Source organism: Oryctolagus cuniculus, chromosome X, assembly GCF_051225735.1.
Source record: "Oryctolagus cuniculus isolate XC-2025 breed Fujian yellow rabbit chromosome X, ASM5122573v1, whole genome shotgun sequence".
Taxonomy (NCBI): Eukaryota; Metazoa; Chordata; class Mammalia; order Lagomorpha; family Leporidae; genus Oryctolagus; species Oryctolagus cuniculus.
The window spans coordinates 48041609-48060224 of record NC_142888.1 but is presented as its reverse complement, the minus strand read 5'-3'; the positions used below and the strand labels follow the sequence as shown (position 1 = coordinate 48060224).

At 42.2% G+C, this 18616-nt stretch overlaps 1 protein-coding gene across 1 annotated transcript in view; it reads left to right on the top strand.

Annotated features, from left to right (window-relative positions):
• OPHN1 (oligophrenin 1) overlaps nucleotides 1-18616 on the top strand; it is a 360994-nt gene that overhangs the window by 32110 nt on the left and 310268 nt on the right. The window lies entirely within an intron of this gene.

The following is an 18616-nucleotide window of genomic DNA, read 5'->3' as shown; positions in this document are numbered from 1 at the left end:
GAGTCTTCTGGGAGTATATGAGGCCTCAGACTGATGGCTGGTTTCACAGTGATGAAAATGAGTCATCCAAAACTATCAAAGAAAGCAGACAATTATTAAATGCAGCTTTCTATTAAAAAGAATACATTATAAAATTTCTGTGTTTAAAAAGATAATCTTATCTGAATTGAATATTAACATTCTTTGTTAGCTCATTATCAGATGATGCTGCATAAGTAGGACATTTACTGTACTGTATTAATATTTTATTGACAGTTATATTACAAAAATATTTCATGGTTGATGCTGTGGCTCACATGGCTAATCCTCTGCCTGTGGCGCCGGCACCCCAGGTTCTAGTCCCGTTGGGGCGCTGGATTCTGTCCCAGTTGCTCCTATTCCAGTCCAGCTCTCTGCTGTGGCCAGGGAGTACAGTGGAGGATGGCCCAAGTGCTTGGGCCCTGCACCCCCATGGGAGACCAGGAGGAAGCGCCTAGCTCCTGGCTTCGGATCGGTGCAGCGCACCGGCCATGGTGGCCATTTGGAGGGTGAACCAATGGAAAAGGAAGGCCTTTCTCTCTGTCTCTCTCTCTTTCACTGTCTAACTCTGCCTATCAAATAAATAAATAAATGAAAACCAAAAAAAACCCCAAATATTTCATTATTTTTCTCCAGTTGGATAGTTTTGTATTATTATACCTGATGGATAGGTAGAGGACATTGACAAGGTACTGTTCTGCCAAATTTGTGGCATCAGTTAGAGCAGAACCCACGATCCTTAGCTCTTCTGCTATGTTATCACTGTAAATTGTACAGGGGTTTCCAATAGTTGTTGGCTCATTTTACCTTCCCAATGATCCATTGAGGTACATATTGTTGCTTTGTTTAACAGATGGGAGTGTTGAGGCTTAAGATGGGATCAATGGTCAGTGTATTCATGTAAGTAGTAAAGTACTGAATTTAAAGTCTATTGCCTTGGAGTAGTGGATTTGAAATCTACTGCCTTAAAGTAGTGGATTTTGGTCTACTACCTTGAAAAGTTGTGTTTTTTTTTTCTTCCACATGGGTGTTATTGTTATGTGTTATGTTTTGGAACAATTTGGAAAGGGCATATAGACATCATTATCACCATTTTACAAATTGAACAGAAAGAGGTCAAGTGACTTGTCCAGGACACAACTAATGGCTAAACCCCAGATCCATTGATTTCTGGCCATTTACTATTTATTTGAAATGAAGAATGATACACACACACACACACACAGAGCGAGAGAAAGAGGTCTTCCATCTGCTGGTTCACTCCCCAGATGGCTGCAATGCCTGGAGCTGGTCCGATCCGAAGCCAGGAGCCAGGAGTGTCTTCCGGGTCTCCCATGCAGGTGCAGGGGTCCAAGGACTTGGGCCATCCTCTACTGCTTTCCCAGGCCTTAGCAGAGAGCTGGATCAGAAGTGAAGCAGCGTCCATATGGGATGCTGGCACTGCCGGTGGTGGCTTTACCGACTACGCCACAGTGGCAATCCCTTATATTATGTTTTCTAAACCGTTTGGGAATAAGTTGCATATATCATAAACTTTTCCCTTAAGTCCTTCAATGTGTTTCCCAAAAACAAGTGTATTTACTGTGTAACAACAGTGGAACACTCAGGAAATGTAACACAGATACAATACTATTATCTAATCTGAAGTCCTCTTTGGATTTCACTAATTGTCCCAATAATGTTGTTTGTAGCTATTTTGTTTCCTGGCCCAGGAAACAATCCAAGATTATAATTGCATTTGGTTATCATTGGACCATTGCTGTTTCTTTTTTATTTATTTATTTACTTTTTGACAGGCAGAGTGGACAGTGAGAGAGAGAGAGAGAAAGGTCTTCCTTTACTGTTGGTTTACCCTCCAATGGCCGCTGCGGCCGGCGCACCGCGGCCGGCGCACCGTGCTGATCTGAAGCCAGGAGCCAGGTGCTTATCCTCGTCTCCCATGGGGTGCAGGGCCCAAGCACTTGGGCCATCCTCCACTGCACTCCCGGGCCACAGCAGAGAGCTGGCCTGGAAGAGGAGCAACTGGGACAGAATCCGGCGCCCCGACCAGGACTAGAACCCGGTGTGCTGGTGCCACAGGCGGAGGATTAACCTAGTGAGCCGCGGCGCCGGCCTGGACCATTGCTGTTTCTATAATATCTCATTGCTTCCCTTAGCCCACCATATCCTACAGGTTTAGGAAAATCCTCTTGGATCAAAGATGTACATAGAATGAATTAAAGGTTATAAAATGTGTGGACGTGCTTTCCTTGAATCCTCTGTGATAACTCATCTACTAGCCAGACCTGGTGAAGAGAGAGAACTTATTCGGTAGCAGCTTCTACTTCCAACAAGGTGAGGATTTGGGGCTCTCCCAGCTCTTCTGACATCAAGGAAATACCAGGTGTGCTCAGGTCTGATGTCAGCTGTAATGCTGGAGTGTGGCTGTGCCTAGATAAAGAAGAAAGAAAATTGTCTCAAAGACTGTAATGAGTGGAATGGGGGGATAGATGATGGATAAACAAGTGCGGTATATTTATGTCAGAGTTGATTATTTCAAAGTAAATACTGTATATCACTTTTATGATTAGGTTGGCATCTTATATCATTTTTTTGAGAAAAAATTTATTTATTTGAAAGAATTACACATAGAGAGAGATCTTCCATCTACTGGCTCATTTCCCAAATGATTACAACAGCGGGGGCTTGGCTAGGCCAAAGACAGGAGCTTCTTCTGGGTCTCCTATGTGGGTGCAGGGGCCCAAGCACTTGGGCCATCTTCTGCTACTTTCGCAGGGACATTAACAGGCCCTCTCATACCATGTTTTAAAAGTTGTAGTAATATGGGTGGATGTGTTGGCACAGTAGCTAAACCACTGCTTGGGATACTGTCATCCTATATCAGGGTGTGGATTTGAGAGCTGGTACCTTTGCTTCCAAACCAGCTTCCTGCTAATGTACCCTGGAATGAAGATGATGATAACTGGAGTTCTTGGGCCCCTGCTACCCATGTGGGAGACCCAGGTGGAGTTCTAGGTTTCGATTGTCCCAACCCTAGCTGTTGTGGCCATTTGGGGAGTGAACCAGCAGATGGAAGATTCTCATTTCTCTCTCTCTCTCTCTCTCTCTCTCTCTCTCTCTCTCATGTAGATAAATGATTAAATAAAAAATTAAAAAGCATGGTAAAGCACTTAATATGGATTTCACCATTTTAACCATGTTTAAAAGTGTACTTCAGTTGTGTTCAGTATGTTCATGTTGTTGTGCAACAGATCTCCAGAACTCTTTGATCTTGCAACATTGGAACTCTCTATCTAGTAAACACTGATTCTGCCTCCCATTTCCTCCACCCTTGGCAAGCACCAGTTTGTGTTTCTATGATTTTGACTATTTTAGTTACCTTATGGGAGTGGAATTATACAATATTTGTCCCTTTTGTGACTGGCTTATTTTGCTTAGCATAACATCCTCAAGGTTCATTAATGTTGTAGCATGTGTCAACGTTATTCCTTTCTAAGGTTACATAATATTCCATTATATGTGTATATTTTTCTTTATTCATTCCTCTGTCCGTGGATGTTTGTGTTGTTTCCACCTCTTGGCTATTGTGAATAATTCTGAAGCAAACATGAGTGTGCAAATGCTTTTTTGAGATTCTACTTTGTTTTTTTTTTAAAGATTTATTTATTTATTTGCCAATCAGAGTTACACAGAGAGAGAAGGGGAGAGAGAACCATCCACTAGTTCTCTCCCCAATTGGCTGCAATGGCTGGAGCTGCACTAATCCGAAGCCAGGAGCCAGGAGTTTCTTCCGGGTCTCCCACACGGGTGCAGAGGCCCAAGCACTTGGGCCATCTTCTACTGCTTTCTCAGGCCGTAGCAGAGAGCTAGATGGGAATTGGAGCAGCTGGGACTCGAACCAGCACCCATATGAGATGCCAGCACTGCAGGTGGCGGCTTTACCTGCTACACCACAGTGCTGGTCCCTGAAATTCTGTTTTAAATTCCTTTGGATGTGTACCAACAATGGGATTGCTGGATCATAGAGTAATTCTACTTTTAATTTTTTGTGAACTGCCATACTGTTTTCCATATTGGCTGCAACATTTTGGAATCTCATATTAGTTCTTTGAAATGGGTAGGGTTATTACTATAAAGTCTGTTGTAGAGATAAGTAAGCTAAATGAATTGCATACACACAGTTACCCAGTGTTAACACAGACTTGAATCTGCACCTTCTGTCCTTGTCTTCAGTAACTCATTTATCCTGTGTTTTGCTCCTGCTTGAGACATCCCTCCAGAACTCCTCAGATTTGCTTGTGGCACTTCTCTTTTAGCATTTTCCTTGAGGCTAGTTAGAATAGCTGTCTCCTTGGCTCAGCAAATGCCCAGGATAAGCGCTTGCAATACCTGCGTTTCCTATCAGAGTGCCTGAGTTTGAGTCCTGCCTGTGCTCCAGGTTCTAGCTTCCTGCTAACACACCCTGGAGGCAGCAGGTGATGATTCCAGTATGTGGATCCCTGCCACCCATGTGAGAGAACCAGATGGAGTTCCTGGCTCCTGGCTTTGTTGGCCTGGCCAAAGCGGAGTGAACCAGAGGATGAGAGAAATCTCTCTGTCTCCCTTGGCCTTTGAGATAAACAAAGAAACAAACTGTACCAGTTAAGCAGAGAATCTCATGCAGTTTATGACTTCGTTTTTTAAAAAAGATTTATTTTATTTATTTAAAAGGCATAGTTACAGAGAGGCAGAGGCAGAGGCAGAAGAGAGAGAGAGAGAGAGAGAGAGAGAGAGAGAGAGAGAGAGAGAGAAAGAGAGAGAGAGAATGAATGAATATCTTCCATCTGCTGGTTCACTTCCCATATGGCCGCAATAGCCTGAGCTGAGCCTATCTGAAGCCAGGAGCCAGGAGCTTCTTCAGGGTCTCCCATGGAGGTGCCAGGGCCCAAGGACTTGGGCCATCTTCCACTGCTTTCCCAGGCCACAGCAGAGAGCTGGATCGAAAGTGGAGCAGCTGGGACTTGAACCGGCGCCCATATGGGATGCCAGCACTGCAGGCGGTGGCTTTACTCACTACATCACAGCACCACCCCCAGTATCTGACTTCTTAAGAGTTCAGAATGCTGCCTCAGTTGAGACTCATCATTACTCCTTTCGCTTGTTTTCTGTTGTTTTGTTTAGAGAAAAGGATTTCACAGAAGGCATGTATGAGGAAGCAGCCAATTGGCACACAATCCTATGAGTCTCTACAGTAGTAAATCTGTGATGGGGAAGTTGACTTTTTAATGTTGAAAGGCACAGATGCCCTTTGATATATTTGCTGAGCACATCCCCTTAGATTTTTGCAGTTTGAAAGCAGAAATCATTTCAATGTTTGCAATGAAAGCACGCCTGCACATGTGTAAAAAATTACTGATGTGTAGGGCAGAGTACCAATTTAAAAAGACATATGATTTTTATATTTCAGTTGTAATCAACACTAACTCTTGTCTCTAGGAATGCTTCTTGCTAGGAGTTGTGTCTCCTTGACTTTTTTTTTTTTTTTGGATTTGGCTTTTCAATTATTTGGAACCTTTTGTCTTTCCCTAAAGATATTTTTAGTGTTCTATTTTGCTGAATCTAAAGGCCTTTGATGGTGGTTCTGTATTTGGGCTCTGAGGCTAGTGGTATGAAAGCTTCCAAGATAAACTCCCGAAACCGTAGATTTCTGAATAAAGAGGATCCGGTTGTAGTCTGTGGACTTGAAACATTTGGCAGCTGTGCTCCTCTTCCTATTGAGTGCACAGGGACATTTGGCAGGCAGTACTGCATCTTAATTCTCTGTCTTCGGCTTGGTTTTCTTCATTGTCTTCCCACCTCACCCACTTGTGATTTAGCACTGGCTTGTTCAAATTCCAGTCTTCTAGGACACTGTCACTCTTTCCAGGCATGCTCTCAAAACATCGAGTCTTTACTTCAGCTGCTCCTGTACAATGATAACTGTATTAGGAGTTCTGTGACACACCCCACTCCCCGCTTTGATATTTTAATGTATATGTGCTTGCATTTGTTTTTCTCAGAGTCAGTAGTGTCCAACAGAGGCTCAAAATTCAAAGAGTCCCGGTCATTTGTGGAACCTATCTTGGCCTTCTTCATTATGAAAATGGGTATGAGCATTTGAAACCATACCTGAGCTGAATGTCTTACAAAGGCCTATTTCTTTGACTTCTAGTTCTTGATTTTACATGATCTGCAATACCTAGCAAGCTATAAGAGAACAGATCATGAGGCCTATCAACACAAGATTGCAACAGGATTTATTTACACCTAGGGTTTGATGATTAGGTTCATATTGACATTTGGTCATATTTCCCTTGTCTGACTTTTTGAGTCAAAACCTAACTAAGTGTTTTCCCTGAATACTACTCACTTCCTTATTTTAGTTCGTCATACCCCTACTCTACCAGTCAGCCAGACTTGAAACCTCAAAGACATCATGCCTGTCCTTCCAGCCTCCCTTCTCCCCTCCTTTTCTCCCATAACCCTCATACCTAATGTATCAGTGGCTTAATAACAAAAGTTTATTTCTTGACCATGATGTATATCCATAGGAGTTTGGCTGCAAAGATTCCTGGGGATTCAACAGTGATGATGGAAGCTTCATTTTCACACATGGTTTAAAGATCACTGGGACAGGGGAAAAAGAGCACGTGGACTTGTTTTATGGTTCTTACAGAGTCTACTGGGAGTAACATGCTTTATTTCTGCTCGTATTACATTGGCCAAAGAAAGGCCCATGACTTTGGCTACCTCTGGAAGAGACAAGGAAGTACAGTCCTACCAGCTACCTTGAAAGAGGAATCAGCAGTGTTTAGTGAACAAACACCAATATCTACCATACATGCTAAAGACTTTCTGAAGAGAATACACAAAAAATTGAATCTTGGATGTTGGGAAAGGGGGAGGGAGAGGGATAAAGAGGTGCTCAGCACAGTCAGAATTAAAATTATGAAGAGGTGCTTATTGGGCACCTTTTATACGCTGTGTACTGGGATAATGTGGTAAATAAGGTCGCCATGGTCTCTGCCTTTGGGGAACTTACATTTTAGAGGCAGCCAGAAAACCATAAGCCGACAAAATGATGGCAAGTTGTGATAAAAATTTTCAGGAAAATAAGCAAAGGCCTAGAGGGTAGCACAGGGGGACTTTGGTGGAGTGGTTAGGGAAGGTCTCTTAGAAGAGGGGACATTTCTGGCGCCGTGGTGCAGTTAATCCTCAGCCTGGGGCGCTGACACCCCATATGGGTGCCGGCTCTAGTCTCGGTTGCTCCTCTTCCAATCCAGCTCTCTGCTGTGGCCTGAGAAGGCAGTGGAGGATGGCCCAAGTGCTTGGGCCCTGCACTCAGGTGGGAGACTGGGAGGAAGCACCTGGCTCCTGGCTTCCAAAGGGTGCAGCTCTGGCCATCGCGGCCATTTGGAGAGTCAACCAAAATATGGAATACCTTTCTCTCTGTCTCTCCCTCTCACTGTCTATAACTCAAACAAATAAATAAAATCTTTTTTTTTAAAAAAAAGAAGAGGGGGACATATAAGAACTGTCTGCTAAGAAGGTACCAGCCACACACCAATATGAGCAAGGGATTGGGAGGACATTCCAGGCAGAGGAACACTGCGTCAAACATCTCTCAGGTTGCAAAAAGCTTGACTTTTTCTCCTTTAAGGAAATAAAAGAAGATCAGTATGGTTGGAAGGTATTGAACAGTTGCCCAATCACACAGAGGCTGGAGGCCATGGTAGGGAGATACAGTATCAATCTATTAGAGGTTGTAAAATGGAAACATTTAAATGATGTGATTTATATTTTGAGAGCTTTCTCTGGCTGCACAGTGAAGAATGAATTATAGATGGGCAGGAATGGGTAAGGGGAGACCAGTTGGGTTGTAGCATATGTGAGAGATGATGATGATGGTCTGGATGAGGGTTGAAATGGAGACAGTTTTATTAAAGAAATATATATATATGTATATATATATAGGGGGTCAATGTTGTGGTGCAGCAGGTTAAGCCACCTCTTGCAATGTCGGCATCCCATATTAGAGGACCTATTCAAACCCCAGCTGCTTCATTTCTGATCCAACTCCCTGTTAATTTGTCTGGGAAAGCAGCATAAGGTGGCTCAAGTACTTGAGCTCCTGCCACTCATTTGGGAGACCAGAATAGAGTTCCAGGTTCCTGGCTTCAGCCTGGTCCAGAATCATCTGTTGTGGCCATCTGGGGAGTGAACCAGCAGATGGAAGGACTCTTTTTCTCTCTGATTTCTCTCTGTCTGCCATGCTGCCTTGCAAATAAAGTAAAATAAATAATTTTTTTTAAAAAATGAGGTATTTAGGAGTTTGCATTGGTGGGGCTAAGTGATGGATTACTTATGGAGGGCAAAGGAAATGGCAAGATCAAGGATGACGTCTTGGTTTCTAGATGGATGGCAGGGCCATTTTCTGTGAGATGGGAAGTCCTAGAGAGGACCAGTTTGTGGAAGAGATTTGGGTGTTAGATTTTATTTATATTGTGAGTCTTCCTGACTCACAGGAAGGCTAGGGCCTTAGCTCTCTGCTACTATGTAAATGTGATTCTCATTCAGGGAAGGCAGGCTAAGGCAAGTAATTTCTTTTTGAGCCTAATTGTCCTGTGTTCCTATGTGGTTTCCTTTTCACCATCAAATGCATCATCACCACAGCAGTGGAACACATAGAAAGGGATTGGAGAATATTTTGTGGGTTTGAAAATTTCAAGGGAAATATGTTGGCTTGAAATCTTTGGAAACTATTCCACGGCGTTATTATAGTTGCAGCTGAGATCAATTAATGGAGCAGAAGATGTAAAACGAAAGCATGCAAGCATTGGAGCCCTGTGGAAGAGGCTGATATTGGGCCTTTCTCTCGCTGAACAGAGCATAGGTTGAGGAAAGTACACACACATGCAGTCGTGAACAAGTATAAAAATGTCTCCCCAGAATACTAGCAAATAAAGAGCTAGTAAATAGAGGTGGAGGGAAAGGCAGGAGGCAATGTTGATATTAAAGACAGCTTCAGAGTTTGTTCCTTTTGGACTTTGGTTGTCTGTTAGGTAGCTGAATCCATTTCCACAGATGCTGTGGTCTGGAAGCTCTCATCTCCCCCAAGCTTTTTGTTAGTCTTGGAGGATGGAAGGAGCCTGATCTGAGAAGAAGAAAGAGTAGCAAAAAATAGCAGTGTTAGATCTGCCGGTGATAAAAGGAAGATGGTGGCAATAAAGAAAAAAAGCCTAGGGAATTAAGAGAGGCTTAACTGGTTAACCTAACAGACAACAAAAGTCCAAAAGAAACAAACTCTCAGGATGTGATACTGCCATGGTGTACTGCACATGAGAAATGTAATTGAGTTCACTGGTAAGAGACTGGGGCACTGGGGAGGGCTATTCTGTAAACTCAGGGAATCTTTGGGCAAGCTCCTGTAGTGTCCGGTTTATAGCCACTTAGAAGCAGAACAACACTAATTAAACCTAATGGAAAAGGTTGTTAGCAGCTGGTAATTTGATCTAAATAGAAGGTATATCATGAACTGACAGAAGATGAAGGGAATTGGGGTGAACTGGGCTGGAGGGTGTCCCTACACAGCCCTTGCTAAGCAGTCTTGGTGTTGTTCCCAAGTCAAGAGCTGCTTACAATGAGGAGAAGATTAACCACAGGTCCCAGTTATTTGCAGTTTCCTTGAGGCCCTCCGTCCAGAGAGAGTCACATACCTCTGGGGGCATGCTCCCCTGAAATAGGGGAAGAATGATGGAGAACCTTCTGGTTACTTACTGCTTGTCAAGGGCTCATCCTGTGACAGCAGAGAAGTTATTAGTACTCAGAGTCAGGGCCTCCCTGGACATCCCTCACACAGGTCCCCTTGCCCTGCACACAGGGAGCGGGCATGTGGATGAACCTGCCATCCGCCGATTTGATGCTCACTAGCGGCCACACTGGGGAATCTTGCCTCGCTCTGACTCAAGGAGGAATGGCTGAGGGTCCCACCAGCACCTCACCTGCAGTATTCTATTGATTTGATTCCTAGATATACCTTCAAACAAGGATCTTGGTTTCCTCAGACTTCCTGAAATCAGTTGCCTTTACAGAGATTAGTAACAATCAGAATATGTAATGGAAGGAACGACCCCATTTTAATAGCTGTAGAAAAGAGAAAATACTTAAGAGTATACTTTCACCTGCAAAACTTAGTGCATTTTTATTTATTTAATATAACTTTAATTTATATTGTATGTGTTATACAAGGGTTTATACATTTTTGATTAACATGTAATAATTGTATGTATTTGTACTGATCAAATAATGGTAATTAGCATTTGTTCTCCTTATTTTTCTGTTTGGTACCTTCAAATTCTTCTTTTCTAGCTCTTCATAAAATATATAAGGGGCTGTTATGACCATAGTCCTTGCACTGTGCTGTGGAACAATAGAATACATTCCTTCTAGCCAACTGTTTTGATACCCATTATCCAAATTCCTCTCTTCCACCTACCCCCACCCCTCCTAGCCTATAGTAATCACCATTTTACATTCACATCAAAATTTTTAGCTTCCATATATGAAAGAGAAATGTGTGGTATTGTCTTTTTGTGTCTGGCTTATTTCACTTAATATCCCCCAGTTCTACCAATTTGATTACAGATGACAGACTTCATTCTTTATGGCTGAATAATATTCCAGTATGTAGATACACCAGATTTTCTTCATCCGTTCATCCACTGATGGACGTCTGTAGTGATTCCATGTCTTGGCACTCGTGAATAGTGCAGCAATAAACACGAGAGTGTGAGTGCTGGTGTCTCTTTGATGTACTGATTTCATTTCCTTCAGATATATGCCTACAAATGGGATATTTGGATCATATGGAGGATCTATTTTTAGTTTTTTTGAGGAACGTCTACTGTTATCCATAATGGCTGTATTCATTTGCATTACCACCAACAGTATATAAGAGTTCTCTTTTTTAAAAAAATATTTATTTATTTGAAAGGCAGAAATAGAGAAAAAAAGGTGAAAGAGAGCAAGAGCGAGAGAGAGAGAGAGAGAGAGAAATCTTCCATCTGCTTGTTCACTCCCCAAATAGCTGCAATGTCCAGGGCTGGGCCAGGCCAAAGCCAGAAGCCAGGAGCCTCTTCTGAGTCTGCCATGTGGGTGCAGGGGCCTAAGCACTTGGGCCTCCTCCACTGTTTTCCCAGGTGCATCAGCAGGGAGCTGGATTCAAAGTAGAGTAGCTGAGACTTGACCCAGCACCCATATGGGATGCTGGCACTATGGGCAGAAGCTTAACCTTCTACGCCACAGCGCTGGCCCCCAAAGTTCCCTTTTATCCACTTCTTCATTGACATTTTATTAGTATTTTTATAATAACAGCCATTATAAATGCAGTGAGAGAATATCTCATTTTGATTTTGGTCTGTATTTCTCTGATGGATAGTGATATTGATAAATTTTATGTATTTTTTGTTATTTGTATTTTTTCTTTTGATAAATGTCTATTTAGATTATTTTTCATGTTTTGTCATTAAGGTTTTCTAGTTCATTATATATTCTAGGTATCAGTGCTTAGCCAGATGGACAGTTGCCATATATTTTTCTCATTCTATAGCTTTTCTTTGCATGTTGTTGATCATTTTCTTTGGTTGTACAGAAGCTTCTTAATTTGATATAATCCCATTTGTCTGTTTTTGTTTTTGTTGCATATGCTTCTGGAATCTTAGCTCACAAATATCAGTGCCTAAAGGACTTGAACAGGCATTTTTCAAGAGAGGAAATTTAAATGGCCAGCAAACCCATGAAAAAATGCTCAGGATCACTAGCCATGAGGGAAATGCAAATCAAAACCACAGTGAGGTTTCACCTCACCCCAGTTAGAATGACTTTCATACAGAAATCAACAAACAACAAATGCTGGTGAGGATGCGGGAAAAACGGTACCCTAATCCACTGTTGATGGGAATCTAAACTAGTACAGCCATTGTGAAAGACAGTATGGAGAAATTTCAGAAAGCTGAAAATAGATATACCATATGACCTAGAAATCGCACTCCTGGGAATTTACCCAAACAAAATGAAATCAGCGTATGAAAGTGTTGTCTATACTCACATGTTTATTGCAGCTTAATTCACAATAGCTACCATACAGAATCAACCCAGATGTCCATCAACTTGATGAGCAAGTTCTTTGCTGATTTTGTATTCTTCCACTTTACTGACTTTGGGTATCAGTTGTAATAGTCTTTTGGTGTGGTCTTTGGGTTTATTTATGTACAGCATCATATCATCTGCAACCAGTGATAATTTGACTTTCTCCTTCTTGTTTGTATGCCTTTTATTTCTTTCTCTTGCCTTATTGCTTTAAGTAAAACTTATAGTACTATGTTGAATAAGAATAGTGACATTGGACATACTTGCCTTATTCCCAATCGTAGAAGAAGCACTTTCAACTTTTGTCCATTCACTCTAATGTTGGCTCTGGGTTTGTCATATATTGTCTTTAACTATATTGAGGTCCAGTCCTTCTATACTTAATTTGTTCATTGTTTTTTTTTTTTTTGATCATGAAGGGATGCTTAATATTATTGAATGCTTCTTCCCCCACATTGCTTGAGATGCTAATATGATTTTTGACCTTCATTCTGTTGATTTACATTTCATCGATTTTGCAAATGTTGAACCATCCTTACATACTGAGATAAATTCCACTTGATCATGTTGAAGGCTCTTTTTGATGTGTTGTTGGGTTCAATTTCATGTTATTTTGTTGAGAATGTTTGCATCAGTGTTTAACATGAGGATTGGTCTATAGTTTTGTTTTGTTTTGTTTTTGTTGTTGTTGTGTCCTTGTCTGCTTTTGGTATTAGGATCATGATGGCCTTGTAGAATTACTTTCTTTTTTTTTTAAGATTTATTTATTCATTTGAATGTCAGAGTTACACTGACAGAGAAGGAGAGGCACACACACACACACACACACACAGAGAGAGAGAGAGAGAGAGAGAGAGAGAGAGGTCTTCCATCCGTTGGTTCACTCCCCAACTGGCCACAACGGCTGGAGCTGTGCCAATCTGAAGCCAGGAGCCAGGAGTTTCTTCCAGGTCTCCCATACAGGTGCAGGGGCCCAAGGACTTGGGCCATCTTCTACTGCTTTCCCAGGCCATAGCACAGAGCTGGATCAGAAGTGGAACAGCCAGGGCTTGAACTGGCACCCATATGGGACGCTGGCACCACAGGTGATGGCTTTACCCGCTACGCCACAGAGCCGGCCCCTGTAGAATTACTTCGGAAGAATTCCCTATCTTTCAGTTTTGGAATAGTTTGTTATTTTATTATTATTATTATTATTATGTTTAAATATTTATTTATTTGAAAGGCAGAGTTACAGAGAGGGAGGGAGGAAGGGAGGGAGAGAAAGAGAGAAAGAGAAAAGCAAGAGAGAGAGAGAGAGAGAGAGAGATAAAGTCTTCCATCCATTGGTTCACTCCCCAAATGGGTGCAATGGCCAGAACTGTGCCAATCTGAAGCCAGGAGCCAGGAACTTCTTCCAGATCTCCCATGCAAGTGCAGGTTCCCAAGGATTTGGGCCATCTTCTACTGCTTTCCCAGGCCACAGCAGAGAGCAGGATCAGAACTGGAGCAGCCAAGATTCAAACTGGCATCCATATATGATGCTGGCACTGCAGGCGGAGGCTTAGCTTACTATGCCACAGCACCAGCCCCTGGAATAGTTTGAGAATGGGTATTAGTTCTTCTTTAAAAGTTTGGTAGAATTCAGTAGTGAAGCCATCCATCTCTTGGCTTTTCTTTGGTGGGAGACTTTTTATTACTGATTCAATCTCATTCCTTATATTGGTCTGTTCACGTTTTATATGTCTTCATGGTTCAATTTTGTAGGTTATATGTGTCCAGAAAATTATCTGCTTTTTCTAGGTGTTTCAATTTGTTGGCATATAGTTTTTCATAGTTCTGAATGATCCTTTGTCTTCCTATGCTATCAGTTTTGTGATGTTTCATTTTTTATCTCCGATTTTATTTATTTGGGTATTCTTTTTGTTAGTGTAGCTAAAGTTTTGTCAACTTTATCTTTTCAAGAAAACAACTCTTCATTTTGTTGGTGTGGAGTATTGTTTCTTTTTAGTCTCTTTCTTTCTTTCTTTTTAAAGATGCCAATGCAGCAGCTTTGCCACTCGGCTCTCCAACATTTTCTTTTTTTATTTTTTAAGATTTATTTTATTTATTTGAAAGACATAGTTACAGAAAGAGGTAGAGACAGAGAGAGTCTTCCATCTGCTGGTTCACTCCCCAGATGGCTGCAACGGCTGGAGCTGTGCCAATCCGAAGCCAGGAGCCAGGAGCTTCTTCCAGGTCTCCCACGTGGGTGCAGGGGCCCAGGGACTTGGGCCATCTTCTATTGCTTTCCCAGGCCATAGCAGAGAGCGGGATGGAAAGAGGAGTAGCCAGGACTCGAACCGGCACCCATATGGGATGCTGGCGCTTTAGGCCGGGGCTTTAACCCACTGTGCCACTGTGCTACAGCGCTGGGCCCCTAGTCTCTTTATTTTTGCTTTAATCTTATCTTTGTTTCTTTCCTTCTCTTAATTTCGGGTTTGGTTTGTTGCTTTTCTAGGTCTTTCAGATGCATCATTAGGTTGCTTGTTTGAACCCTTTTTTTAAAATTTGGGTACTTATTACTATAAAATTCCTCTTTGTACTGTTTTTGCTGTATTCCATGGGTTTGGGTATGATGTTTCCATTTTCACTTATTTAAAAATATTTTGTTTTATTTCTCGAATGAGCCACTGTCCATTTAATAAGAGATTGTTCAGTTTCCATGCATTTGTATAATATCTGAAACTTCTTTGTTGTTGATTTCCAGTTAAATTCCCCTGTGGTCACAGAAAATTCATGATATGGTTTTGCAATTATGAATTTTTGAAACTTGTTTTGCTCAGGGCTAGACCTAATCCCTGGTCTGTTCTTTTTTATTTATTTATTTATTTATTTTTTGACAGGCAGAGTGGACAGTGAGAGAGAGAGACAGAGAGAAAGGTCTTCCTTTTGCCGTTGGTTCACCCTCCAATGGCCGCCGCGGCCGGCACGCTGCGGCCGGCACGCCGCGCTGATCCGATGGCAGGAGCCAGGAGCCAGGTGCTTTTCCTGGTCTCCCATGGGATGCAGGGCCCAAGCACCTGGGCCATCCTCCACTGCACTCCCGGGCCACAGCAGAGAGCTGGCCTGGAAGAGGGGCAACCGGGACAGAATCCGGCGCCCCAACCGGGACTAGAACCCGGTGTGCCGGTGCCGCTAGGCGGAGGATTAGCCTATTGAGCCACGGCGCCGGCCATCCCCTGGTCTGTTCTAAAGAATGTCCGTGTCCTGATAAAAAGAATGTGTGCTCTGCAGATGTTGCATGGAATGTTCTGTAAATGTGTGTTAGGTATATTTGGTCTGCAGTATAGTTTAATTCTGATATTTCTCTGTTGATTTTTTGGTCTGGATGATCAGTCCACTGATGAAAATGAAATATTGACATTAACCACTATTATTGTATTGGAGCTCATATTTCCCTTAGATCTAATAATCTTTGACTTACGCAGTTTGGTGCTCAAGTGTTAGGTGCTTATATGTTGATCGTTTTTATTTACTCATGTCGATTTGGTCCCTTGCTCATTTTTGTCTTACTGTCTATTTTGTTTGATACATCTTGCTTTTTTTTAAGATTTATTTTATTTATTTGAAAGATAGAGTTACAGAGAGAGGTAGAGAAAGAGAGAGGTCTTCCATCCGCTGGCTAACTCCCCAGATGGCCACAATGGCTGGATCTGTGCCTATCCAAAGCCAGGAGCCAGGACCTTCCTCCGGGTCTCCCATGTGGGTGCAGGGGGCCAAGGACTTGAGCCATTTCCACTGCTTTCCCAGGCCATAGCAGAGAGCTGGATCAGAAGAGGAGCAGCCGGGACTAGAACTGGTGCCCATATAGGATGCCGGTGTTTGAGGCTAGGCCTTTAACTCACTGCACTACAGCACCGACCCCGATATGTCTTGCTTTTAGTTTTCATTTGTATGGAACATATTTTCCTATCCTTTCCCTTTCAGTCTATGTAATGTCTTTACTACTTTACTAATGAAGTGAATGTCTAGTAGGAGCATATTGTTGGGTCTTTTTTTTAATCCATTCAGCCGATTTAGTCCATTTACATTAAAGGTTGTTACTGATAAATAAGACTTACCATGGTCACTTGGTTAAATTTCTTATATTTTGAATATCTTTTTTTTTCTATTCTTATTTCTTGCTCCTCTTTGTGTTTTAGTGGTTTACTGTATACATAGATGAACTTTTTTTTAAAGATTTATTTATTTATTTGAAAGTCAGAGTTACACAGAGAAAGAGATGCAGAGAGAGAGAGAGAGAGAAAGAGAGAGAGAGACAGAGGTTTTGCATTTGCCGGTTCACTCCCCAAATGGCTGCAATGGCTAGAGCTGCATCGATCCAAAACCAGGAGTCAGGAACTTCCTCCAGGTCTCCCAGATGGGTGCAGGGGCCCAAGGACTTGGGCCATCTTATGCTTTCCCAGGCCATAGCAGAGAGCTGGATTGAAAGTGGAACAGCCGGGACTCGAACTGGCACCCATATAGGATGCCTGCACTGCAGGTGGTGGCCTTACCCACTATGCCACAGTGCCATCCCCCATTTTTTAAAATTTTAAAAAATATTTATTTTTATTTATTTGAAAGGTGGAAAGAGAGAGAGAGAGAGAGAGAGACCTTCCATCCACTGGTTCACTCCCCAGATGGTCGCCATGGCTGGGGCTGGGCCAGGCTGAAGCCAGGAGCCTGGAACTCCATCTGGATCTCCCACATGGGTGGCAGGGGCCCAAACACTTGGCATCTCTTACGCTGCTTTCCTAGGCATATTAGCAGGGGGTTGCAGATCCAACACTCTTATTTGTTTATTTAAAAGGCAGAGTTACAGAAAGAGAGGGAGAGAGATATAGTGGGGAAACAGAGAGGGAGAGACAGATGGGGAGACACAGAGAGAGAGAGAGATCTTGCATCTGCTGGTTTGCTCCCAGAATGGCTGCAATAGGCAGGGCTGGGCCGGGCTGAGAACAGGAGCCAGAAGCTTCTTCCATGTTTCCCACACAGGATGCAAGGGGCCACGGAGTTGGGCCATTCTCCTTTGATTTCAAGGGTGCATTATCAGGGAGCTGGATTGGAAGTAGAGCAGCTAGGACTTGAACCGGCATACATATGGGATGCTGGCGCTGCAGGCGGCAGCTTAACCTGCTGCATCTCAGTGCTGGCCTGATCCAACACTCTTAACCACTACATTCTATAGCCTACTTAAAGTTGGAACATATCACATATGCTGATTTTGATATTAACATCTCCCCATGTCGCTACAATTTGTTTTATTTTTGAATTAATATAAATATTTTTCACATATTTCATAGATACAATTCTAAGATAATTCCCTCTCTCTCTCCCTCCCTCCTCCTTCCTTTTTTTCTTTTTAATTTTTGGGATAAATTTTTTTAAAAGATTTATTTATTTTACTTGAAAGTCACAGTTACACAGAGGGAAAATGGGGGAGAGAGAGAGAGAGAGAGAGAGAGAGAGAGAGAGAGAGAGTGTCTTCCATCCGCTGGTTCACTCCTCAATTGGCTGCAACTGCTGGAGGTGAGCTGATCTGAAGCCAGGAGCCAGGAGCTTCTTTTGCGTCTCCCACGTGGGTGCAAGGGTCCAAGGACTTGGGCCATCTTCTACTGCTTTCCCAGGCCACAGCAGAGAGCTGGATCCCATATGGAGCAGCCGAGTCTCGAACCGGTTCCCATATGGGATGCTGGCACTATAGGCAATGGCTTTACCTGCTACACCACAGCGCTGGCCCCTGGGTTAAAATATTTTTAATTTACTTTATGATTATAGGCCAGTTTTTGTTATCATTTAAATATGTAGCTTAATTTTTCATTTTCTCTATCTACCAGAATTTATAGGACCAAAGTCATATTACTGTATATATTTTTTTTATTATTTTCATCATAAACTTCAGTAACTGTTTCCATTTTTTAGTTTAGAAAATTTGAGTCTTTATTTCTGGGCTTTTTATTTCATTCCATTGTTCTGTACATCTGTTCTTATACCATTACTATACCGTTTTGCTTACTATTACTTTTTAGTAGGTTTTGAAAACAGGAAGTATGAGTCTTCCAAATTCCTTCTTCTTTTTCATGATTGTGTTGGCTATTTAAGGGTCCCTTGGAATTCCATAAACGTTGGATCCTTTAATTTATTGGTGTCTTCTTTCCTTCAGCAGTGCAGTGTTTTGTAGTTTTCATTGTACAAGTCTTTCACCTCCTTAATTACATTTTCTCCTGAGTATTTCAATTTTTTTGATGCTCTTGTAAGTGGAAATGTTGTCTTAATTTTTCTTGGGGGGGGGGAATTGTTCATTACTGGTATATACAAATGCAATTGATTTTTGCATATAGATTTTGTACCCCTCAACTTTGCTGAATTTATTTATTTGCCCTAAAATTTTCTTTTATGGAATCTTTAGGATTTTCTGTATAAAAGATTA